At 44.7% G+C, this 17,808-nt stretch overlaps 1 pseudogene across 1 annotated transcript in view; it reads right to left on the reverse strand.

Annotated features, from left to right (window-relative positions):
* LOC144764023 (protein LEG1 homolog) overlaps positions 1 to 17,808 on the reverse strand; it is a 158,236-nt pseudogene that overhangs the window by 34,551 nt on the left and 105,877 nt on the right. The window contains exon 5 of the transcript XR_013596297.1: positions 6,213 to 6,448. The product of XR_013596297.1 is annotated as a protein LEG1 homolog (transcript). The remainder of the gene's footprint in view (positions 1 to 6,212; positions 6,449 to 17,808) is intronic.

Raw genomic sequence — 17,808 nt, forward strand, 5'->3', positions numbered from 1 at the left:
TGTAGCGCCGGGTCCATGGTGGTGGTCAGCTTGCGGTGGGTATCTCGGCTGTGTCACCTATGTTCGCTGTGGGGATTCCGCCGTGTTCAGACAGGTTGTTTTTCCGCTGCGGTTTTATGTGTGTTTTCCGCCATCTTGATTGGGGGGACGGTCTTAGACGTCAGTGCGTATGGCGGAGCGTCCGGATGTGTTCCGTCCGCCGCGTGGTCGTGTGTAGTTGGCCGGCGGAGCGTGCTTTTCCGTCGCGGACGGAAATTTGACACGTTTTCCTATCCTGATATGGCGGACGGAGTATCCGCGGCAGGCGGACACGGAAAAGGCTTTTTCCGCCTACTCACGGGCCGCGGTGGCTCTTCCGTCCGCCATCCTAATCGACCCCTTAGTTTGTACGTTTAAAGCGTGAGTCAGTTCAAGCTGCTGACTGCTGTCGAGACGCTGTTACACCGGACTCCACCATCGGAGGATATCTTTAATTTAAGCTTAAGTGCTGCAGCATTTTCCCTTTCTACCATCGAAGTTAAGAAATATACACTCATGAAGACCATATTACCTGGCTTCTAAGCGACATCTCCACTTTTCTTTCTTCATCCAGATTGGATAGCTCTCACGCTTTAAACTAAGTTCGAATTCGCATTTCAGTAACCATATTTGTATCCCTTTATATGACGCAGTGCCGTCCTCATATTCAGTAATCTTTAAACGTCCTTTTTGAACATACGGGAACTGCCGGTGTAGTTGTCTGTACACCATTAAACTGCAGGATAGCAACATGCATATCCACCGCACCATCCTTACTTGCAGTATAAAGTAACACCCTTGTGGCTTTACCTGGAATTCAAGTGACCACACAAGTAGATCTAGAGTGCACCATCAGCCATCGCGGTTATACTTTAAATACTGGTACATTCAGAACATATATCATGGCTTCCTGATGAAGGCTCAAGGCCGAAACGCGCGTAGCAATGTCAAAATATCTTTAGCCATGCTTTTGTGATTATAACACCCACTTTTGTATATATATTATCTTTTGTATTCACCTATATTTATTTTATGAAATGTATATTCACACTGAAATGTAATGTGATGCATAGTAAGCATTAAATGCACACCATGATAATCAATGCTTGATCAGCAATAAATGTTTAAAACCAAATTCTAATAAATATAATTTTGAATAAAACATTTTTTCGATGATATGTTCTTCTGCATTGTCCATCCATAGTCAGTAACCCCTGTTGTCAGTCACGTTTGTTGTCAGTCTATCAGTGTTAAATACCAAATGTCTGTGAGGGAGAGAACGGGCACATATGCCAGCTATCTAATATACACCATGATGCCAGTAGGAGGTATATTTCTCTCTCCTAAAATACCCATCATATGAGCACAATCACAAATGATTAAGCTAGTCTCTGAGTTAAGCGTAGCCAAAGATTCCCTGAAAAGTCTTAAAGACTACCTGCCTAACTAACTCAATAAAATGCCAGTCACATTGGGAGCATAGATAGGGCACTACACACAGGCAATATTACCATTTGCAGAATTTCAAGACCCGTCCTAGATTACTAATATAGACGGCGTAAGGAATTGCCACATGAAATGTCGCACGAATTCTCCATGAAAATAAACATAATTAGGACTATTCGCTGTGAACACATCCTATATGCCCCTTCCATATAACCAAAAATAATGTGCAATAGAACGGGGGACGTTAAAAATCGGAGATCGTATATCTCAATATTGGAAAACTATATTTCCCATGAGGCCCAGACTGTCTCCTCACAATGACGCGCCTGCAATCGAGGATTAAGGACAAGCAGACTACAACCCCCATGATCCTCAGTCGCGAAGGGATGACGCTCTGTAGAACCAATCCCACGACAGTAAGGAAGAAACAAAAAATGTCCACTTACGCGGCCCCGGCACCTCCCCATACAGCCCAGATGGCTGCAAGGTGTACCGACGGGCAGGTAAGTGCACGCTGCCTGTAATAAATATGTCTCTAAGACATGGGAGAAATGCGCGCTACAGAATAAAATGGTCACGTCATGATTGCTGGCAACATTGTACACCAAAGAAAACCGTAACGTAAAGAAAAGGTGCCTGAACAATAAAGAAAGGAGGGGCTTCTACCCGCAGAGTCTCCGGGCTCTCTAAAATTAATACAATCATGGTAACTTAATCTCAGAACTACGGTGGTACCGAGATACCCTGATTAAGTATCCTTAATAAGCATCTTAACATAAAAAATCGGCAACCTACGCGGCACAGAGATATAATAAAAAAACAGTGAGACAAGTTGGTACTAGAGGATATACCGCCCACGTTTAACAGTGATTACAGTGCTTGGGTACTTTGACTAAATAACAAAACATGATAGATGACACACATTTCAGCCAATAACAGAAGAGACAGGTTCACATGCCAGGTCCAAGCCTCTTCGTATAGATCTACAGAGAGAGGGGGGAGAGAGAGCATAGTTCCCTTAACCAGGAATTTTATGAGACATTATGAGATCACAGAGATAACAATGCCTCTTAATAAACATGGTGAGGTAACTGTTGAGTTTAGGATGATAAGTAAGAAAGAACATAATTCACCGTAAAATTCCTTTTGAAGGAAGAGAGGTTTTTTATGTCCTATACAGAGCACTTTCCTGTCTAGCATTCGCGAAGGTTTTTATTATGACTTTATATGTTGATCTCTCTACATTATAGAGCGGTGCACCATCTTCCTGAGCTGTTGCCAGGTGAGGAGAAGCACGTTCCTCTTGTATCCAAGGTGAGCTAGAGGACTGTTATAAATGAAAGACGATGTCGTACAACGATGTTAGCTCAGTAAGGGAATTTATTTATGTTAGAGCGTAGAAAACCCGACCAACCAGACCGAGACCAAACGGGCAATAACGGCCGTTAGGACCGAACATTGGTCATGTAGTGGAAGCGGCAGCTCGAGCTCAGCACGAGATGCAAGCTGAGGACAAGGAGAATATAACACATCTCCTTTCCTTAAACAGTGGAAAAGGAAAGCATATTAGAGCAAATTAAGCAAGAATGCACAGCAGAATATAAAATGAAGACATTGCTTAGAATACGCAATTTTCACTTTAAGAACAAAAAAACAAGTGACATAGGATCATGTAAATGGCTTTTTTGCTTAGCAAACCTTGTATATAATCTAAACAAAGCATCTTTATATACATCATCAATATCTAAGGGTGGGCTCGGTAAATATTTGAAAATTCTTTGTCCCTCCTTCCCTAAGGCACCTAGTAATAAAGCCTTTTTCCTGATGGCAGAAAATGTTGTGCCATTTAGGGCTACGATGTAGTTCTCGAATGCTTCACACTAGTTATCCCATTCCATGGATGGCTCACCCGGGGCACTCAAGAAAGGGACAGGGGCTTGGATGGTATTGTTTACATTCATGGTGTAAATACTGAGCTAAAGTTACAGCAAGATAAACAATTTAAATATTAAATAGCAAATGCTAAATCAGGATGTGATCTCTCGTATAAGTGTGTGTCACTGCAGTCTTTGTTTGTATGACACACTGTATTTTAAAGTGAGTGTGTCACTGTTGTCTGCATTTCGTGTGACCCTCCGTATAAGTGTGTGTGTCACTGCTGTTTTAATTGACAATTGTATGACACACTGTATTTTAAAGTGAGTGTGTCACTGTTGTCTGTATTTTGACAAACGTCGTTTCAAATCGATGCTTGTGTTGGTTTTAAATGCACTTCACCTCGAGTGCGCTATCTTTTTTAATTTATCAAAGTTCTTCACTCCCTTGAGCGCGTTGCTCTTTTAAATAGTCTTTCCCAGTGGTGGGGCTCACCAATGTTGCCTTTCGGTTCAGAGAGTGATTTCCCTTTTTACCACGATGGCACCGAGGCGCTGTTGCCTGCGTTGACGGGCTGAGGGCTTTCAGTTACTGCTCCGTCACGCTTCACCCACAGCTATATCCTTCCCCGGTGAGTTATTTTAAACGTACCTTCGGTTGAGGCTTACGATATTTTCAATTCTTTGAGCGATCTTTCTCACTAGACCGCAAGAGTTCTCCTTTGGTCGGGTCTTCCGCTTTATTTCTTTGACATGTTGTTCGTCATTTTCCGCTTTTCTCTGTCTTCGGCTATCTCCCGCCTTCGTCCTTGACCGCAAGTCGCCAAAATGTTATAAATGAAAGACGATGTCGTACAACGATGTTAGCTCAGTAAGGGAATTTATTTATGTTAGAGCGTAGAAAACCCGACCAACCAGACCGGGACCAAACGGGCAATAACGGCCGTTAGGACCGAACATTGGTCATGTAGTGGAAGCGGCAGCTCGAGCTCAGCACGAGATGCAAGCTGAGGACAAGGAGAATATAACAAGGACATTAAGATGGACCGAATAGAACCCACATATTGAGCAACTGTTTCGCATAAAATTTATGACATAAGATCACTTATACTAACTACAGTACTGTTGTCTTATTTCTATATGTCTTTTTATCTATGTTGTGTGTGTCTTGATGACTTGAATACTGGGATATCTCCTTTACATACAGGTGGACTATCCGGATTGAACAGGTGATATCTGTATCAATTTTTCTTTAATTACTTTAAAGCAGTAGCAAATATTTAGGTCCTGATGAAGCGGTAGATACCTTTAGGATCTTTAAATAACCGCAGAAACATGTCGACCAGAACATCCAGCCAGTAGCTATTTGTTGAATCTACTGGCCCTTTGCACTGATTTGTTTTTATCCTGTTGGAAGTGAACGACACCAGAATAAAATGTTGTTTGCGTTCACTCTCCAATTTTAAATAGAGCACTTATTCTTTTTCACAACTTCTTTATGCACTGCTTTCAGTTACTAACATATACCAGCCACTAGCTCTTCGAGTCCTCTATTCAACAGAATTAGCCATTTCTATTTAAGATTAAGTGAGGTGGCAACAACAAGGACACTCCACTCTGAGAAGTGGTCCAAATGATGAAAGGGCGGCACAGGAAAGGTAACTGATGGATATTTCTTCACATTGTGCGATATCCTGTTGTGTGCTCTACTAACACACTTAAAGTACACATAGAGTCATCTAGGCACACATAGATTTATTGTAGACCCACAGTTATTCTTTTTGTAGTACATATTGTGCTTAGGGGGCTGTAACTGTGTGGTCGTTAAATATTCCCTTGGACCTTCAACCCACCCGTTTTTAGTTATTGTTTTTTTCAGGTAAGCAGCATTTAAGCAAATAGACCATCAGTTTTCATGTCAAGAGTCCCATGTTAATTATTGTTCGTCTCCTATTTGAACTTTATCATGGTATCCTGGAGCTCTGGGTGAACTTAATGTATAGGCGTTTTCTCTTCACAAGGATTCAAACAAGTATAGCCGGAAAGTAGCACAGAACACAATATTACGAGTGGGGAAATAAATCAGCTTGTGAAATTGTACACTTTTGTTTTTCTTTTTCTCTGCATGGGAGGCATCTCTCCTCATGAAGAAAAACCATTGCCTACATTCCCCCCTGCTGTGGTGGGTGGTCTGTTCCTATGCACAATCTGGAAGCTCTCTGATGGAGTTAGATTATGAGCATTTCCAGCAGGGCCGGACTGGGAACCAAAACCGGCCCTGGCAAAGTGCTCGGCTACCCCCCCTCGGGGGGTTGGGGGTGCCGCCGAGCTCTTTGCCAGGGCCGGTTTTCGGCCGATTTTGGTATGCTGCAAAACCGGCCCTGTAACAAAATCAGCCCCCAGGGGCCCAAAGCTGGCCCCCACCCGTGCGGCGCACCGGAGGATTACCCGGTGCCCGCTATAGCCAGTCCGGCCCTGATTTCCAGAGTGGAATAGGATAGAATTGCAGACTGTGACCGTACACAAATAGACATGCTATTGAGGGGTTCCCAACTTACAACACAAACATGCCTTGAGACACTCTCTTCCCATCCATTGAGCGGAATTTCCAACTTCATACTTCCTGGTGTTGGTAGAGGAGGAATCTGAAGTTGTGAATGCATTTACACCTGCCAGGGATCCTTGTGTGAATTCCTTGGAAGCATAACTGGAGTTATTTTCAGCCCTAAATACCCTGAGGAATAGAGCCCTCCCAGGCTTTTTCTATCAATAAGTGAAAAATCTAATCAAAGAAACATTTAGGATGCTTGATTATATTCAACTCCCTATATATATTAAACACTTCAAAACATATGCATGAAAACACATACATACCACTTAACGTATTCAAGGCTCTCAGCATCTTTAAGGTCGCGCAGACTGCATTTTGTTTCAGTGTGAAATCAAGGATGAGGGGGCATTTATCGCCATTCCCAACATGTGGGGTGGTAAATTCGCCTGAAATGTTTGTATATTTTGATAGTTGGTACTAAAGTGAGTAGCCAATGAAGTGCACCGCTGCTGCCCAGTCCTCATCAAACCCCGCCTCGGGGGTTGGCAGGAACTGTAAGCTAAAATAAATGAAAAAAACAAAGAAAAAGGAGTCAGAGATGAAAAGTACCCTTAAACTAAACAAACAATACAACTGCAGATCATGAAACCTGACTACATTCAGTAGAATATGCACCAGTGATCTGGTCACTAGGTGGAAAAACAGGAAAAATATAATAGCATTATGTGAGGAAGAGTGAAATGTAGGTCTGTTCCATGTACTATTGTTCCACAGCCAGACATCCTCTAAACCTGGAAGAATATTATTCCTCACTGTACTCATCCCAAAGCGATACAGTCATCAGTCATCAGTGGTACCTAACAGTGGGCTGAGAAGAACATTAAAATAGGTCTGCCCTTGGAAGCAAGATAAGGAACTAATTTCTAAAAAAGTAAGGATGTTGACAGTAGGGTTAGAAAAGACACATAGAATATAGCAACCCAAGGCTTTGCCTAGAGCGTGACATCTCCTGAATGTGAACGATTGGATCTACAATCAGAAATGTTGATGATTGTGATGTTAAAATCACTACTTGTAAATCTTGCTGTGAAAGGAGCTACCTTTATTAAAAAATATTGTGTGTTTCCTGAAGACATGATATTTCAGGGGGTACAGAGTGCTTTTCGTGATGGACAAGACTGTCTTTTTGCACTCCTAAGCTCTCTGATGTTCTATGTTTTATTGTATGCTTGTTAGAAGACATTTATGCCCAATGTCACAATTGCAATCTCTTTTTGATCTTTTTTCTTATTATATCTGACCAACCATCCATGAGACAGTTCTCTCACCATCTAACACATTTCTTTTTTTCTCTGCTCATTCACAATAATGTTGCAACTCTAAGGAGCTTAGCCACTCTATGTAGCTAGGCCAAGGTAATTTCACAAAGTCATGAAGAAGACAATTGAATAAAGAATCAACACAACCATATGCAGCAGGGGATGCAAAGAACATTAATGTGATGGTCGTACCTTTGCTTTTACACCTGGAATAAGCAAAGGAAGACAATTAGGATTCAACTTTGTATAACCCATGCTTCATTAGTCATTTGGAATCATCCTAACCAAGAGTAGATGTGAGAAAATGCATTGCAGGTTCATGGGATGGGTGGTGGTGTGAGCCTTTCACAAGCAAGTTACAAAATCCTTATCGGGGTGAACCACAAAAGACACCAAATTAACCTGTGCCGGCCCCTCCAGGACCTTGTCAAAAAAGCAGTAAGGCTCAAATTAGAGGCAATGTGTGAAGTGTTTACCCACACTTAATAAGAAAAAAAAGGAAGTAGAATTCAATCATTTATTTGACACTAAAATGACAAACATTTAATAGGTAGAACAGGAGATAAGCCATTCCAAAGATTTAGGTAAGTACAGAGCTTAAAACCACAAAGCACCGATCGCTGGTAAATGAACATGCTAGTCTGGGTGAAAGCCACATATTTAGGCTGACTGCGAGCAGCATGGCCTGGATACAGAGACCAGTTAGTCCCACTGAAAAAGTTAAGTTCTCAAACTCCAGAGTGCAGAGTCCAGTTTGTGGTGGTGGTCATGAGGAGCAGGGAAAGCGTTGCAAATGGTCATTGCTGTAGCTTGAAGAGCAGCACTGGCATCGATGTAGCATGAAGATCTTGTTGTGGGTCATGGACAGTCTTTGAGGGAAGGAAAGAGGTGTGAGGTAGCGGCTAGGGCACCTGACTCCAGACCAGAGGGTTCACGGTTCTATCCACGGTGCAGGCGGCAGGTTAGTCCAGCACCGTGTGACTCTGTGCAATGGCTCGTTTTATGTATTGGTTTAAAGATTACGATCTAAATAAACTCACCCTTTTGACTTGACTTGGCTCATTTAATCTTCCCAACGGCCTCCAGCGCCTTGACACCCTCGGGTAATTGTGCACTTAACAAATACTGGATTTAATTTAAGTTTATTTCAAATCAAATCAAAGCAAAACAGCTTTATTCGGTGACAAGGCAAACACCATAAAAGCATACTAACGCACATGTATCTAAAGAAAAATACATTCTGACTATTATTCATCAGCAAAAATTAATTGTAATAAAATATGTACGGATTTGACTTCATCGGAAAAATAACACAATAAAATAACAAATCCCTTTTCCAAAAATTCATAAAATGCAATCTGCCACTAGTTCATGCGATAAAGTGCGAGTGCGATCAGTGCAAAAGAATACAATTAAGGAATGGTATTAATTATCATCTTTTTCATACAGCAAAGCGTCCAAGAGTGCATAATCTTTTCTTTTTCTAATTGATTGTTAAATGAAGCAGATTACAGACCTAATCATTTTCATAGTGTCCAAGCTGCACATAGAATTAAACGCATCCTTGTAGTTAAAATGCATATTTAAAAAAAAAAGTGGTTTCAATAAAGTTTTCGAATATCCATATAAAAAGGACAAAAATGAATAAAATGCAGAGTAGATCGTAAAGTGTTACCATCGCATGGGCAATGGGGCAGAGTTCTGTGCCATTTCTCTGTTCTTGCTCATCCTTAGCCTGGCCAGATAAAATCTGTGCTGAACGTTCTGGACCAAGATAAAATATAACTGATATAACTGAGTACCCCTCATGTAGACTGCCACTGTCTGTCTTCGCGTAATTGTCCTATCCTATCGTGTTCTGCGGCAGTAATATATCTCCATTTCAGGTCGCTTTTACTATATTCGTGTATGCTTATGGAGTCGTCTGTGCCTATTTCACATTTTATCAAAAGTTTAAAAATGTGACACAGCCATGGTATTTTCATACCATGGTCTAATGCTAGGCAATCTGTAATTAGATCCTTGGAGAATTTTGTTTCTTCCTTTGACCACAAACCATGCCAGACTGTAAGGGCAGCTATATTGAAGGTATCACTTAAATATGGGACAAACAATTCCTTGTGTACAGTCATGTTTGCAGTTGCAGTAGGGACTGCCAATAGTCTTTTTAGGAACTTATTTTTGTTAATTTGAAGGACTGTCGGGTTTGCTCTCCCGCATATGGCGGCTCCGTAATTAACTGCTGGGACACACTTACTCCTACACAGGTTTAAAATTTCTCGTAGGAGTTTGTTCCCAAGTTTTTCCGCAAACCTAAAAATTCCCTCAGTCGTTTTTAAAAATGTCATTTTACATAATTCAATATGTGAGTTCCATGTGCCATTATTGCAAAATAGCAACCCTAAATATGAAAAAGTCGGAGCTCCGCTTATAAAAACCCCACCCACATAGTGCTGTCTACACTTTTATCTCTTGCCTCCACATGACATTACAAATGTTTTTTTTTTAAGTTCAGCTGTAAGTCTATGTTAGTCATGTATTGCAAAAAATATTCTATTTGGCATTGTAGGCCGTTTGCAGTTCTGGACATTTGGACGGCATATAATAACACGGGGTGGGGCGTATTCCAACTTTTGGGGTATCTACAGACAATTTTTGTAAAAAGGAGTCCACATCATTTATATACAAGGAAAATAAAAGGGGAGCCAATACGCATCCCTGTCTGATACCACGCTTTACTACAAAGTCAGGCGTGTATTCCCCCAGTTTTCCGTACCGTACCCTTGAGGTTAAATAGGTGTAAATTTGTGATAAAAAAAGGATTATTTCTATGGGAGCACCAGCCCTCTTAACGTTTGTCATAGTTTTTGATGATTAACTAAATTGAAGGCACTAGTCAAGTCTACAAAACATAAGTGAAGTGTACCTTCCTTAGCTAACGTGTACTTCCCAATTAACAGGTCTAGATTTAAGCATTGCTCCACAGTCCCAATACCCCTTCTGAAACCATACTGTGCCTCTGTTAAGATGTCGTTTTCGCTGTTGGCCCAGGCTTCAAGCCTTTCCAGCATAATTCGGCCCATTATCTTAGAAGAGGAATCAAGAAGGGATATTGGGCGGAAGCAATTTGCCTTTTCCCTGTCCCCTTTTTTAAAGATGGGTACAAGAATACTTTCGGCCCACATGACTGGCAAAGCTCCTCCCAAAGCAGCATTAAAAGCTGACACTAATATTGGTGCCAGAAATCCAGATCACACTTAAAAGCATCTATCGGCACCCCATCTGGACCTGCCACTTTCCCACTTGCACTTTTCTGAATCAGATAGGGGGCAAATCTATTTTTACAGCTTAGATTATAAACCATGGGTGAACCTCTGGGGACCGCCCTGGTCTGTCTCCCCCGACATCAAGCATGGTCGAATGGTCCCTGATAATTTTAAGGGGAATGGTCTGTAGAAGAATACCAAAGGTGGCACTATGATCTTGTTGGAATTTCTATCAAGGTCAGTACCCAGAATGTCCAATAACATTTTTACAATTAAACCATTGTTAAAATGTAGGACCACACAGTCTCCCCCCTTTTCCTTCCTTGTGGGCCCTATCCAGGTAACTCTCCTAGCTGTGATCAAATGGCCTGGTATAGCCCCGTCCCACGCTCTTGCCTCCCTCATCTTTTGGTCCACCCAATGCATAGCTTTAGTAATTAATTGGGCTATAGTTTCTGCCTGGCCCTTCCTCAGTAATGGCACGTTTCCCAGTACCACCACCAAGGGTGCGGCTGCCAGTGGAAGATGCAGGGTCAGGGTCTGAATGCCAGTCCTTTTTATATCTTGGTCAGATTTTTCAATCCTCCTGTTAACGCCTGCGCTTCCTTGTTTTAACAGTATTGTACCCTGCCCCGTAGGTGCATTAACAACATTGGTCGTTGATGAATTATTTATGTCATCCATATTATTTAGGTTATTGCCACCAGTTGGGTTTTTTATGCCTTGGGCAAATTCTCAGGGTGTATCCACTAAAATGTTGGATTTGTCCATGTTCTTAGCTACGTTGGTATGAAATGGGAGTGCCGAGCTATGGGGTACAGGCTTCTTCCTTTTAGGTGCTGTTGAATTTGCGACAAGCATCCATTTACTCATCTCTTGGCCGATACTTTCAGGGATATGAGCATTTTCGTTTAACAGGGATAAATACCTATTTCTAGTAATTAAAGCCTCTGTAGTACGGAAATTTGATTCAGATTGTGATTCAAGGCCATTTAACTTGTCTTTAATATGGGCCAGTCTCAAGATGATTTGATTGAGCAAGGTAAACATCAGGGTTTCCAGCCTCTGCCATGAGGCTTCATCTTGGGGTAGGCAAGCTGTTTGGGGGGGTATCAATATTTGATATATCCGCAGGATTTGAGGCTCTTATAGTTGTAACGTATCTCCCTTTTTTTGAAAGCTTAGCAAGTTTTGCAGGTTTAAGTCTCTGCAGGCCCTCACCCCTCTTCCTCTTCACGACCGGCTCTGGAATTATTACCGGGCTCATAGTTTTAGTCAGTCTTGATGCCCAGGTGGATGGTCTTTGGGAAGTACTGATCGACTCTAACTCTGGTACAGGGTCATCACAGTGTGTCGGGCCAGTAGCTATATCAAGGACTATTTCAGCGACTGCATCAGGGGCTATTTCACTTGCTAGGTCAATGCTGGATCCACAGTCCTAAAATGGTATAGCGGCTGTATCCCCTAATGAGGATCTTTTACTAACTAAAGGTTCCAGTGATAGTGGCCGTTCCCCCCTCACAATCTCGTGTTCAAAACGAGGTGCGCGGCGTGTGCGCCGCTAAGGATGATGGGGAATGTAGTCCTCTGTTAGCGTCGATGATCCTTCGAAGGTCGGGCGTAGATGCGGCCCCAGCTGCGGTCTTGTGTGCCCCAGTAACAGCAGCAGGTAAGGCAGTAATAAGGATTATGGGCTGGGATTTCATTTTGATGGAGCTTTGCATTGGTGGTCACTGGGGGTAGGTACTGCTGTAGCACAATTACAGATCCTGCATCGCCGGCAGTCACTGTAGCGTGAAGAGTCACTGGAGGTTTTCATTGTCGGGTAACAAGATCTTGATGTGAATAGGCCTGCTCGCAGTCTTGAAGAACCCAAGACTTAAAGATTTCTCCTTTGTGGACAGAGAAGTGCACTCGGATTCGAACCAACGGGCTAGGACCTGGGAAGACTCCTCTCAATAAATCACTCTTGCCGAAGCCAGCAGGGCTCAGGCAGGTCCAGTTATGGTTCCAGACAGGTGCAATGCAGTAGGTCAACTGGGCAGTAGCGGGGTAGACTCAGGAGCGTGTTATGTCACTGTAGCTTTGAATAGGATGTCAGTCAGCTGACTCTTGGGGTCACTCAGATAGCTTGGGATGAGGGGAATAGGCATAGTATTCCTACTAAGACAGCAGAACAGGCACCCAGCTGCTAGGCAGTCCTCTTGCAGTAGGGAAGTCTTTCTTCTATAGCACCCACAGGATCAGAGTGGGCCTGGGGTCCTATATTTCTATATGGTGCTAGTTTTAAGTAGAAGATATGTCTGGAGCTTTCCCTCACAGAATTTTCCTGAATTACCTACCTCCTTGACCTTGTCCCAGGATGTCTGAAGTCACAAAGGGCTAGTGCAAAGTTCCTTGTGTGTGTCCTGAGGCAGTGTGACTGCTCTCCCCTGTGCAGCTCCACCACTTAGTGTTGATCCCTGAGGCCCCTGAGCTCTGTCACAGGATGTATGAGGCCCTCCTCCACCCGCAGACTCTTGCCTGCACCTCATCCCTGGTGGTCTAATAGGAGAGCACTCAGCTCCTCTGCTGCTCTGCCCCTTTTGCCTCTTTTTCTCTTTTCTATCTTTTTTTGTCTTCCTTCTCTTTTTTGCCCTTCCTTCTGTTTCTCTCTGTTTCTCTCTGCTTCCTCCTTTTCCTCTATTCCTGTGCTGATTTCCCCCCATGCTTTACCCCCACTGCTGCTGCTCCCATGGGCCCTCCAGTGTGTCCTTCCCGCCTCCCAGCTGACCCGCCCTCCCCTGATCCTTTCTTAGTGGTGGGCACTGTATGGCAAGAAGAGCCAGACTACTGACCTGGTCAGTGTGACTGCTCTCCCTCACGCGACTCCAACACTAAGTGTTGACCCCTGAGCTCCATTGCAGGGTTTTTAAAGCCCTCCTCCACACCAGGCTCCTGCCTGCACTTCACCCCTGTTGGTCTAGTGGGAGAGCACTCTGCTCTATCCCTCTTGCCTCTTTTTTTCTCCTCCTTCTCTCTCTGTTGCCTTTCCTTCTATTTCTCTCTCTTTCCTATTCCTGTGCCGCTTTTTTCACCATGCTTTTACCTCGCTGCTGCAGCCTCACGCCCCCCCATCCAGTGTGGTTTTGCCACCTTGCAGCCGACCTGCCCTCCCATGATCTGTACTTAATTGCGGCCGCTGTGCGGCTGTGCTTCCTGCGTGCCACTGGTGTGCCAATGGCAAGCCTGTCTGCGCTTGTCTATGACCCAACCACAACCAGCACCGGGGACTCTGGTCCTCCAACCTGCCTCTGCTACAACTCCAGCACCCTCCACACTCTCAGCCCCAAGCGAGGTACCAACTGTCAGCTTTCAACACCGAGCAACACCCAAGGCCCGTTCTCCTGTCTACACTGCTGCTGCACCGTCACCCACCTCCGGACCCCAGCAGCAGCCCCCAGCATTCCAGACTTCACCGCTCACAAACCGCTCAACTGCATCCTCCTCTACGTGCACTCCCTGTACAAGAACACAATAGAAAACGGGACCCCCATATTTCACCTTCCTCACAGAAACTTGGCTCAATGCCAATTCCATGACTGACATTGCCACCGCCATTCCTGACAAATACAAGATCCTGCAGAATGACCTCCCTATTGACCCAGAAAGAGGCATCGCTATCGTTCACAAAAGCACCCACTACATGACCCCGACTTAGCATAACGAAACATCGTCTTCTACAGCCACACTATAGAACTCCTCTGGACAGAACACCACTGCATCCACTTCTCCTTAAAAAAAAACACTGTACACAACCACGCCCACTGCCTCCCCCATAGAAGCTGGAACAAAGTCATCGAAGACCAGCTCACCTCTGCCCTCATCAGCACCCCACCACTGACTACACGATACGCTAATACCGCAGCACACAACCTCCACTACTGAATCACGTACTGCACTGACAAACTTGCGCCCCTCAAGAAAGCCACAAGACGACATCAAAAAAGCAAGCTGGTGTGCCTCTGCACTCCAAGAATCCCAACGCTTCTGCCAACGACTCAAAAAGACATGGAGGAACAACAAAACCTCAGAAACACGCACCGCCTACAGAGCAGCGACCACAGCACACCACCAACTCATCAAATCCACAAAGAAGAAATTCCTCCAATACAGAATCCTCACCAGTGCTCGTAACACCAAAGAACTCTTCTCCGTCATCAAGGAGTTTCCCATACACTGTAGCAAAATAACAGACGTCCGACTCTCCAAAGTCCTCTGCAACAGACCGCACCTTTTTTACATCAAGATTAAGATGATCTATGACAACTTTAATAACCAAGACCTCTGTACTGCTCCAGCTCCTCCCCAGACACACCACCCAACAGACCCTGCTCACTTGGACCCCATTCACGAAGGAAGATACCTTAAAGACCATGAAGAGCATCCACTTCGGAGCACCCATAGACCCCTGCTGACCTCACATCTTCGACAGAGATACCACAGCAATCGCATCCAAATTATGCTGGACGATCAACTGCTCCCTCCAAACCTGCACATTCCCCGATGACTGGAAACATGCATAAGTCAACCCCCTCCTGAAGAAATCCTCTGCAGACCGGGCAAACCTCAAAATCTTCAGGCCCATTCCCCTTCTTCCATTCGCAGCCAAGGTCATCATCAACACCTAGCTAGGAAATTTCACCAAAACTAACAACGTCCTGGACATCTCCAAATCTGGATTCCGCAGAAACCACAGCACTGACCCCACCCTACTTGCCGCCACTGATGACATTCGCCCCCTCCTCGACCATGGTGAAATGGCAGCCAACATCCTCCTGGACCTCTTGGCTGCCTTTCACACCGTCTCCCTCTGCACACTAGCCACCAAACTCCACAACACGGGCATCTACGGAAAGGCCATCAACTGGATATGCTCATTTCTCACCAGCAGAACTCAGAGAGTCAGACTCCTTCACTACCTCTCGGAACCAACAGAGACCAAATGTGGAGGGACCCAGGAATCCTTCCTCAGCCCCACCCTCTTCAACATATACATGGCCCCCTGGCAACCATTGTTAGAAACCATGGGCTAAACATTGTCTCATATGCCGATGACACCCAGCTTATCCTCTCCATCACCAACAAACCCACAATCACTAGATACAACTTCTAAGAAGGGATGAAAGCCATTGCCATCTGGATGAAGAAGAGCTGCCTGAAACTCAATTAAAAGAAAATAGAAGTCCTCATCCTTGGCTCCACCCCTTCCTCATGGAACAACTCCTGGTGGCCCCCACCCTCCAAACCCCCACACCCTGACGGACCACGCACAAAGCCTCGGCATCATACTACACTCATCACTCATAATGAACCACCATAGCAACGCCATATGCTCCGCCTGCTTCAACACCCTGTCATACTGACCTAGGGCATCTCATTCCACTCCTGAGGCGGAAGCCGGGAGTTAGATCGTTGCTCCTTTTAACTTCACTCTTTGCACGTTTTAAATCCACTCTGTGATTTTAATAAAAACTGTGATTATTCCCCTGTTAATTTCAGAGCAGGCGTTTATTATTATTTGTGCCGCTTATTTGGTACCAGACTGCCCCTTCTCAGCCGATTAGGTTGCTGAGTGGTTCCTGGGACTCGGAGGCGGCCGGCAACACACAGCGGCCATCTTGGGGTGGAGGCAGGTAGGCGCTCTAGGTGGGGGAAGAAAGTAGGCCCTCGCGCTGAAGCGCATAAATTGAGCCTCCCAGAAGGCTCGGGTCAGACTTAGGGCGTTTCATTCCACTCCTGAGGCAGAAGCCGGGAGTTAGATCGTTGCTACTTTTAACTTCACTCTTTGCACGTTTTAAATCCACTCTGTGATTTTAATAAAAACTGTGATTATTCCCCTGTTAATTCCAGAGCAAGCGTTTATTATTATTTGCGCCGCTTATTTGGTACCGGATTGCCCCATCTCAGCCGAATACGTTGCTGAGTGGTTCCTGGGGCTCGGAGGCGGCCGGCAACACACAGCGGCTATCTTGGGGTGGAGGCAGGTTGGCGCTCTAGGTGTGGGGAAGAAGGAAGGCCCTCCCGCTGAAGCGCATAAATTAAGATGGTCACTTGTCCGCGCAGCGGACGCGATCATCGGGCGCGCTATTCCTGCGCCAAAGGAGCGCCTAAGGAAAGCCCGTCTGTGCCCGTCTGTGACAGGACGGGACCAGGGGCTGGGAGGATGGGAGCCAGTGTAGCAGGTAAATTGATTTACAGTGCGGAACAGCTTCGGAGCTTGAGGGGTGATCTTGATGTGCCTTGCCCCCACCTTACATCACCTGGGGAGGTAATGACTCCCTGTTCTCACTGTAAACTTACGTTGGGTCCCTAGGAAACATGTTCTTTGATAACTGTAAAACCAAAATCATATTCTTTATCGCGTTTGAACTGTCGTTCTCTTCCGAAACATGCGTATGAAATTTGCATGTTGCTGGAAGAACGAGACCCTGATGTCCTTTTCCTTACGGAAACCTGGCTATCAGAGGCCTCTGGCCCAGATATAGTCTGTGCCCTGCCTCCCTGCTATGTGATTAGCAGGCATGACCGTCAAACTGGACGGGGAGGAGGGATCGCAATTATTTATAGAAATTCTTTCGTGTGTCGATTCTCTGATAGCCCGCTTTCTGAGTGTGAGAGTCTAGAGTACGGCATTTCTTTCTCCCCTACATGCACCCTCTAGGGAAATTTGGTGTATAGACCTCCTGGAGCACACACTAGTTTCTGTAGTAATCTCCACGATAAGATCACCCATATTATAAGTAGTACCCCTAATTTCTCCATCTTAGGTGATTTTAACATACATCTCGATGAACAAGAGGCTCCTCCTTCGCAAGACCTTCTGGAAGGATTGGGGATGCCACAACTTAAACAAATTGTAGCTGGACCCACACATTCAGCGGGTCACTTGATTGACCACTTTTTCACTAATCTGGATGACATGAGTTGGGATGAGTCACTTTTTGTTCCATGGTCAGATCATGCGCTGCTCTTATTTACGTGGACTCCGGCTGACCCCACCCATCCGGTCAAAAAAGAAGATGAGTCGGATTTGGTCCAGACTCTCCGTGGATGACTGGGTAGCTTCCATGAAGAAGTCTCCACCCCACTCTGTGATAATCTTGTCAGAGCTAATAAGTGGCTAGAGGCCTCCTTAGACCTTATACTCCCTAAAACAGAAGTACGTCATCACTCCGGTCCTAATAAAATGCCCTGGTACTCCACGGAATTGAAAAGTCTTAAGCGAAGCTGCAAGAGGGCCAAAAGAAAATGGAGAAAGAATTTCTCCCATGAGTACAAAAACGAATATAGAT

This window comes from Lissotriton helveticus, chromosome 6, assembly GCF_964261635.1.
Source record: "Lissotriton helveticus chromosome 6, aLisHel1.1, whole genome shotgun sequence".
NCBI lineage: Eukaryota > Metazoa > Chordata > Amphibia > Caudata > Salamandridae > Lissotriton > Lissotriton helveticus.